Raw genomic sequence first — 7,936 nt, forward strand, 5'->3', positions numbered from 1 at the left:
ATGGTGTGTGTGTTGGTTTTCCTTGCCTCCCCATGCTGCCAGAGAGCCCTCCGAACCATCCCAAAGAGTGGCAGCATGGTAGCAGTACCATCTCCAGCCGCCTCGGGTTTGGATTGGGCTGTCAGTCAGGCTTCTCTTTCAACTGTCTGAAGACCTATGCTGTTGATCTGGGTTTTTTTAAAAATCAACCAGTAAATCATTCTTTGCTATTTGCATACATGAGGAAGTCCTTGGCTTCTGGAGTCACAAATTTGTTTATGCATCAATGTTATACTATTGTAACCCCAAGCAGAATCCATTCTGGAACAAGGTAACCCTTTTTAAACGCTACATTGGTGATTTATTTATCATCCTTTTTGACATGTCTTTAGCTGATTCCTTTGTAGCCTGGATAAATGGAGTTCATCCTTCAATCAGTTTTCTTGAACGTCAGATAGATATTCCCTTTTTTTGAAGGGGGGGGGGCACGGCTGTGTTTGTTTCCTCTGCACAGCAACTGGCTATAAAACCCTATACTACACCGGATGATAAAAAGGTATCCTTGCATTATTCCTCCTTCCATCCTAAACTTCCTTACTCCCAACTTTTAAGAATTAAGAGGAATTCTATCCATCATCAAGAATTCCTTAAACAAGGAGGTGACGTAATACAGCACTTTCTCATAGACACTACCCACAGCGTGTACTTAAGCATTCTTGGTAGAAAGCTATAAATTTGGATAGACATCAGCTTTTTGAAAGCAAGTCTAAAGATTCCATCCCTCAGTTAGCATGTTCTTTTGATTTTACTCCGCTAACTGGTAAAATTAGGGAGATAATTCAGAAGCACTGGCATATTGTTTCTGATTTACCGGGATGTAGAGAATATCCTAGGATAGGTTATAAGCAGAAGGGCAATATGAAGGATTCTTTAATCCCTTCTGACTTATTAAAGAATCCACTCATTATGCATTCTTTGAGTGGGTGTCGCAACTGCAGGAACTGTTTGATTTATTTCCTTTCAATGAACATTCAAGAATACAGTCATCCCAACTTATCTTTTAAATGGAAACTAAAAGGATGTACAACCTGCAACACAAAAGATTGCATACACTTGCTGGAATGTGTTTGCAAATAAACCCAAATCATATTGGGATGTCAGGCATGGCAGTGCGCTCAGGATTAGTCAAGCATAGATCCAAAATCAGAACTAATCGTTTTGATATCCCTCTCGTCCAACGTTTTGCAGCAAAAGGACATACTGAGAATTTTTGTGTCCTTTATGCGTCCTTTGACACATCTGGATATCTTCTCCAGCTCAAAGAATGGTTAATGTATACGTTTAAATGTTATTCCCTTTTTGAATTAAATAATGAATTAGACTTTAGATGTTTCTTATAATTTCATATACTTTCTTTAAGTCACTGGTTTTGTTGCATATGAGTTGGTTCATCACTGTCATGTTCTTCTCTGTTGGTAGTTACAGGATCTGTAAAACAAAAGTCAAACACATGTTGTTATTGTGAATATCCTTTCCAGCTGCTTCTAATATATCACTTGTAAATGTCTATAAAATGTTACTGCCTAGCTTCTTAATGCTTAAGCGACTTACAAGAAGGTCAGAATGTTAGCTTAGCCGAAAACAACGAAGGTAAACTTACAAGTCTTCTATATTATGTAAGTTATTTTTAACATGTAAGTGTTTCTGCTGGTATATGTTTTAATCTATATGCTATTTATGAATTTTGTATATGATATTTATAAATTTTGTAATTGCTTGATATATTTATGATGTATTGTATTTAGTATTTTTGATGACATGTACATTTAAATATGAGATAGTATTTATTATTAAGGCTTTGAAGATATTTATCCCTGCTTGGGGTAAGCTTATTTATTTATAATTGAAGGATTTCATCACTGAGGAAGCTGCTTTGAGCTGCGACATGGGCACCATATCCGGAATTCCCATCTATTCATTTTTCGATCACTTTGTGACACAAGTCTTGGTCACCTTTTATGAATAGCATGTCCTGTCCTGCAATTTGTTGACTCAGTCTTTGTTTATGTTCTTGTATGTTGCATTGTCACATGATGTCTATGTTCTCATTTGCTTTATTGTTCCTTTGCATAACGTTTTCACATTAAACTGCACCACATATTCAGTTTTTTTTCAGTTCTGCATTATGTCTATGTGTAGCAGGTTTCTTCTTCCTTTTATATTGCTCAACTGGATGTCCAGAATGTTCCCAGGGGTGGAGCTGATGTTAGTTCTGCTTCCATCTGGGCTTTGAAGCCAGGTACACTGTAGCCCAGGTTTTGGAGTTACACCACCCAAAAGAGTGGCATAACTCCATCTAGTCCTAAGAGGGGGTTGGTTTTCCAGGTAAAATCTTCTACTTGCTGTCATCTTTCCAACAATGCTCCTCCTTGTTCCAGTGAAACAGTTCAGGAGAAGATGGTAGACAGTCACAGATGGGCAACGTTGCAGCTGTATTGCATATTACTGAAGAAGGTAATGTTAATAATTTTTACAAACAACCAAGAGATCACTATGTGCCCTGTTCTCTCAGTAATAGCACATACTGTCACCTGTGTACCACTTTCAGAGCCCCCAGGGGATAGGGCGGTTTATAAATCGAAACAATAAATAAATAAATAAAAGATTAGGACATACACTGCGTTGTCAATCTAGTAGCATTTGTAAATCAGCCTGCATTGGACATTCATCTTTTTAATCTCTTTCTTGGGTGTAAGCCCCTTTGAATAAAATGGAGCTTAATTCTGAGTAGACCTGCCTAAGATTGCTCCCTTACCTACTTTAGAAGTGTGGGTCCAGACTTTGCCTGTGAAGTCACTTGAATCTCCAGTGTTTTAGTTTCTCTTCTTTTTTTCAGCTGCTAAGCTCAACATTTTTCTCTTCTTTTCCACCTTCTTGGCAGACAAACTAGTGTTATCATGCACAAGTATAATACTTTACATATTCAGATCTTTCCATGTAGAGCCAATCTGCAACACGCAAAGTTGTTATTTAATTGACTTTTCTGCTGACCTTGTAATTTAACATTTCCCTTTTGTAAGGGAATTTTTTGCAGTTTAATGCCTTATGAGTGTTTCTCCAACTAGCTTTAAAAAGATAAAAAAAAGTTTGTTTCCCACAGTGCCACCTGTTCTGAATGTCTGCTGAAAATGTTACCCAGATGCTCTCCTGATCTCACAGATGTTACACGTCTGGTGTCTTGTGCAGGAGCCAACCAACACATCTATTGCCACAGATACAGAGCAGCTGTAAGAAAATAAAATAGGCCCTAAGCAGCAGTTTGAGAATTAGAACAGAGATAAATGTGAGGAACTGGGAACAACGTTAAGATGATGTTAACACCATAATTGTACATGCACATTAGTGCATGTCTTACAGCAAGGAAAGCTCATTGTGTTCGGTAGGGCTTCCTCTCAAGTAAGTGCATCTTTAATTTAACACAGTAAGTCATGTCATTCACTGTACAACGATAACTTTATACATATAAATCCGGCTCATATTTCATAAGAGACATTTGCAAATTACTCTTATATATTGTTATATATTATATTATAAAATAACTGGTTTTTTCCCAGCACCATCTTATTATTGGCTAACTATTTTTTAGGATCATAATCAATGAATCATGTTGTAAGTCACCCTGAACTTAACTTCATCAAGAAAGGTTGGGGTAAAAATTGAATTAATAACTAAATCGATTATAGAAGAGAAGAAGAAGAGTTTGTATTTATATTCCCCCTTTCTCTCCTGTAGGAGACTCAAAGTGGTTTACAATCTCCTTGCCCTTCCCCCCTCACAAGAAACACCCTGTGAGGTGGGTGGGGCTGAGAGACCTCTGAAGAATTGTGACTAGAGTAGACCAAGGTCATCCAGCTGGTGTGGGTGGGAGTGCACAGGCTAATCTGAATTCCCCAGATAAGCCTCCACAGCTCAAGTGGCAGAGCAGGGAATCAAACCTGGTTCTTCCAGATTAGAATGCACCTGCTCTTAACCACTGAGCCACTGCTGCTCACTATAGAGCTAGACATTCTGTTCACCATCAAGGGACAAATGGCAGATACATCATTCAAACAAATACCTCTGATTCTAATCCTATTTAAACTATGTTTGTTAACATGACTTTCATTTATTATGAAATGTACATGGAAATGTGCTAAACTACAGGTACTACATATTGTATTGCCCATGTTTTCAAATAATTTAATTCTGCTATATAAGGGAAAAATAATTTGAATCAGTCTTAGGTAAATCTTGATAACATGAATTAGAAATAAAAGTTATAAGAACTAAACAGTGCAAGTGGAGATGTAAGAATGTTCTATTGTGTTTGTATCCCCACTCCTGAAGTCTGTGTTATCCACCTGAGAAGGGACAGTGCGTTAATTGGCAAATTCAATAAGTTCCACTGTGTTAGATAATTAAGTGAATGCAAATATGAGAACAGTGTTCTTTCCACTGCACAATGTATTATTGTTGTTGTTGCTGCTGTTGTTGTTGTTAATTGAATTCGTTATACCGCCCACCCCCGAAGGGCTCTGGGCAGTGTAAAGGTACACATAAATGATAATAAAACATAATTTACAGATTAAAGATTTAAAACCATAAACCAGAACAACAGATAGAACAAACAAATCAAGATGGCAACTTGATATCTAGCCTGCCCTTCCACCCTCGGGGAATTGGACATAACGGTGTTTCACAGCCCAGCAGAACAATTCTGTTTTGCAGGCATTGTGGAACTGCTCAAGGTCCTGCAGGGCCCTGATGATAAGAGGCAGAGTGTTCCACAGGGCAGGGCCCACAGTAGAAAAAGCTCTGGTCCGGGTAGAGGCCAGACATATCATCGAGGGGTCAGGAGCCTCCAACAAATTGGCCTCTGAAGAGCACAGAGGCTGAGCGGAGACATAAGGGGAAAGACGGTCCTAAGGTGTGGGGGTCCCAGGCCATGGATAGCCTTAAAGGTCAACACCAGCACCTTGAAGGTGATCCGGTACTCAATTGGAAGCCAATGTAGACTGCGCAGCTCAGGGGAGATATGGTCCCTCATAGAGCCACCTGTGAGGAGCTGCGCTGCTGCATGTTGGATCAATTTTAATTACCAGATCAACTGCAAGGGAAGGCCCACATAGAACGAGTTACAATAGTCTAATCTGGAGGTGACCATAACATATACCACTGTGGCTAGGTCAGTCTGGGAGAGGTAGGGAGCCAGCCACCGTGCCTGGTGAAGATGGAAAAAAGCCACCTGGGCCATGCAGGTCACCTAAGTCTCCATTGAAAGATACGAGTCCAGGTGAACCCCCAGGCTCCAGGTTCAACCCCCTCTAGTAGCAGCAGCTAGAAACCCCCATCCCCATGAATGTAGAAAATGGATTCCTACCTAAACTCTGCTGAGCTGGCGATGTTTGCTTTAACTTTTCCTCCTTTATTGTCATTCACTTGGACTCAAGGCAGATTAAAGCAGAGTGACTCTATATAATCAACAGGACAGGGCATTCAATGAACAATGCAATAGTTGGTCCATAACCCCCTAATGTTGAGGCTGGACAGCTGTACCACTCTCTGTGTGGGTCTTTCCATGAAGGTGGTCTGGAAGCTCCGCCTAGTATAGAAAGCAGTGGCTCATTTACTAGCTACAGCTCCCAGGTATGATCATAACACTCCAATTGCACCTCAACTTCACGAGCTGTGTATTTGCTTCCCGATCGAATTCCAGGAACCGGTTCCTACAAAGCTGTACATGTCCTAGGACAGTGTTGGCGAACCTTTTTGAGACCAAGTGCCCAAATTGCAACCCAAACCCCACTTATTTATCGCGAAGTGCCAACCCGGCAATTTAACCTGAATGCTGAGGTTTTAGTTTAGAAAAAATGGTTGGCTCCCTCTTCCTCCACCCCACCCGCTTGAGTAGGGGCCAGCCTGCTCTAGTCTCCAACAAGTCCCACACGCACCGCTCTGTGCCTCTCTAACATCTCTGCCTCCTCTGCACCCTCCTTCTCGAGCAGCAGCCACCCAGAGCACAGGCAGCAGGCCTGCCAGCCGAGTCCTTCCTGCTCACCACAGTGCGCTCACGTCATGCTCAGTGGCCCAGGCCAGCCTAGATGTGTGTGTGTGTGTGTGTGTGATTTTCCGCCCCCCACATGACGAACTCTGTGTGCGAGTGCCCACAGAGAGGGCTCCGAGTGCCACCTCTGGCACCTGTGCCATAGGTTCACCATCACTGTCCTAGGATATACATATCTGAAAGACCCCCTCACCTTATCATAAGTGCCTGTGCACCAATGTGGATTTTTTCAGGGGTCTCTTTGAAGTGACCCATTTCTGAATTATATGAGATCTGCTATGGTTCATGAATGCTTGTTCTCAGTGTAAGACCCATTCTTAGGGATAGTCTCCTAGAGAAGAGTCTGGTGCAGTTTTGAAAGCATAACAACGGCTGTTTTTTCACAGTCAAAATGCCCCGTGGTAGATCCGGGAGCTTACCTGCCGCAGTGTTTTTTGCCCTGCTTCTGACTCCCCACGGCTCCCAGGTTTTTCCCGGGATTCGAGGCAGGGCTGGCACATTATGTCCCAGCTGTTTCTTCACGAGTCTGGTGCTTTTCCATTTGCACCGTGAGCTCTTCCGCAATGTCTTCCAAACATGTGACGACAACCTCCGTTTCCCGCGTTGTGATTGGCTCAATCTCCCCCATTCCCTTTCACTATTTTAGTTTTCAATGACTGTGAGCACAAAACAGGTGCTGAGAATCGGTGCCCTCACACCCCCCCTTGAAATCCTTGAATATGCGAGAGAATCACCATCCTCCACCCCCTCTCCCTCTGCTTTTTTCCCACTGCAATGACAGCCATGTCTCTTATCGACAGGGATTATCTCACACGAGCAAGGAATTTAAGGGGGGGGAGGCATTCTCAGCGCCTGTTGATTGTGGGGTGGGCTAGAGTGACGAAGCGGGAGAAAAGGCCCCCGTTCTGCTACTGTGGAGTTTTTCACAGCAGCAGAAGCCACCAAAGGGGCATTTCAAAAGAACCTCAAATTTGGTGGTTTTTGAAAGTTGTGGGGACGGGGACGGGGACGGGGACGGGGATGGGGGGGGGGGGGGAGGCACCAGGGCAACAACATGGGAGACACGTTGCAGGATTGGGAGCCATGAAGAATTCCTGGCAGCAGAGGAGTATTTACTGTGCTAACAAAGGTACAATTTCACTGTAAAGAATCAGCCAAAGCCTTCCTGTTTAAAAGTTTTGAGAGCAATTTAACTTAATTGCAACGTTTCCAAAGTTCGTTGTATTCAGCAGAGATGGATTAAGCGTTTTTCCCGTGTCTTTTTGTATCTATAGTTTTTAATGCAGCTGTGTGGTGTGGCTTATACCTGAATTTGTAAACAGCTTTTGGTAGGGTGGTCCCTAAATTAGGAGTTGTGGAAGCTAACTCAGGGCAAGGCCCATTTTGTGGAGAAGTCTACTTAATCTATTAATTTTGTTCAGGTTTTTTTGTGCAACTATTCCCTCCAGCGATGCGTACCATAGTGCTTTTATTTTATTCTCACAACAACCCTGTGAAGTAGGACAGGCAGAGAAGAGACGGCCACCTAGCGAGTCTCAGAAAGTGGAGCCTCCGCAGAGGCCAGCTACGTCACATTAGCGGTCCACACGTGTACTACTTTCATTATTTCCCGGGCAGCCTTTCACTGATCCAGCCCCAGCACAAAAACACTACCTAGGAGACTTTCTCGCCGCTCGGGCATTTCCGGAACACTTCGGCTCTTTCCCGAAGCAGTTCGGCCTTCCGACTCTCGTCTGTCAAGGATCGGCTATTTCCGGAACGTCCCGCAGGACCGTCTTCGGGCGTTTCCGTACCGTTTTGCGGCGCTCTCTTTCCCAAGGCGCGATGCCGCGGTGCATTGTGGGTTGCGCGGTG

General features: G+C 42.9%; 1 long non-coding RNA gene across 1 annotated transcript; it reads right to left on the reverse strand.

The window, feature by feature from the left end:
- Window positions 1-971: 971 nt before the first annotated feature.
- Window positions 972-6,638, reverse strand: LOC125432121. The gene is made up of 3 exons (XR_007244405.1): window positions 6,502-6,638; window positions 3,175-3,264; window positions 972-1,467 (listed from the first exon to the last, which is right to left on the reverse strand). It is a non-coding gene; the product is annotated as an uncharacterized LOC125432121 (long non-coding RNA).
- Window positions 6,639-7,936: the final 1,298 nt, after the last annotated feature.

Source organism: Sphaerodactylus townsendi, linkage group LG04, assembly GCF_021028975.2.
Source record: "Sphaerodactylus townsendi isolate TG3544 linkage group LG04, MPM_Stown_v2.3, whole genome shotgun sequence".
Lineage (NCBI taxonomy): Eukaryota > Metazoa > Chordata > Lepidosauria > Squamata > Sphaerodactylidae > Sphaerodactylus > Sphaerodactylus townsendi.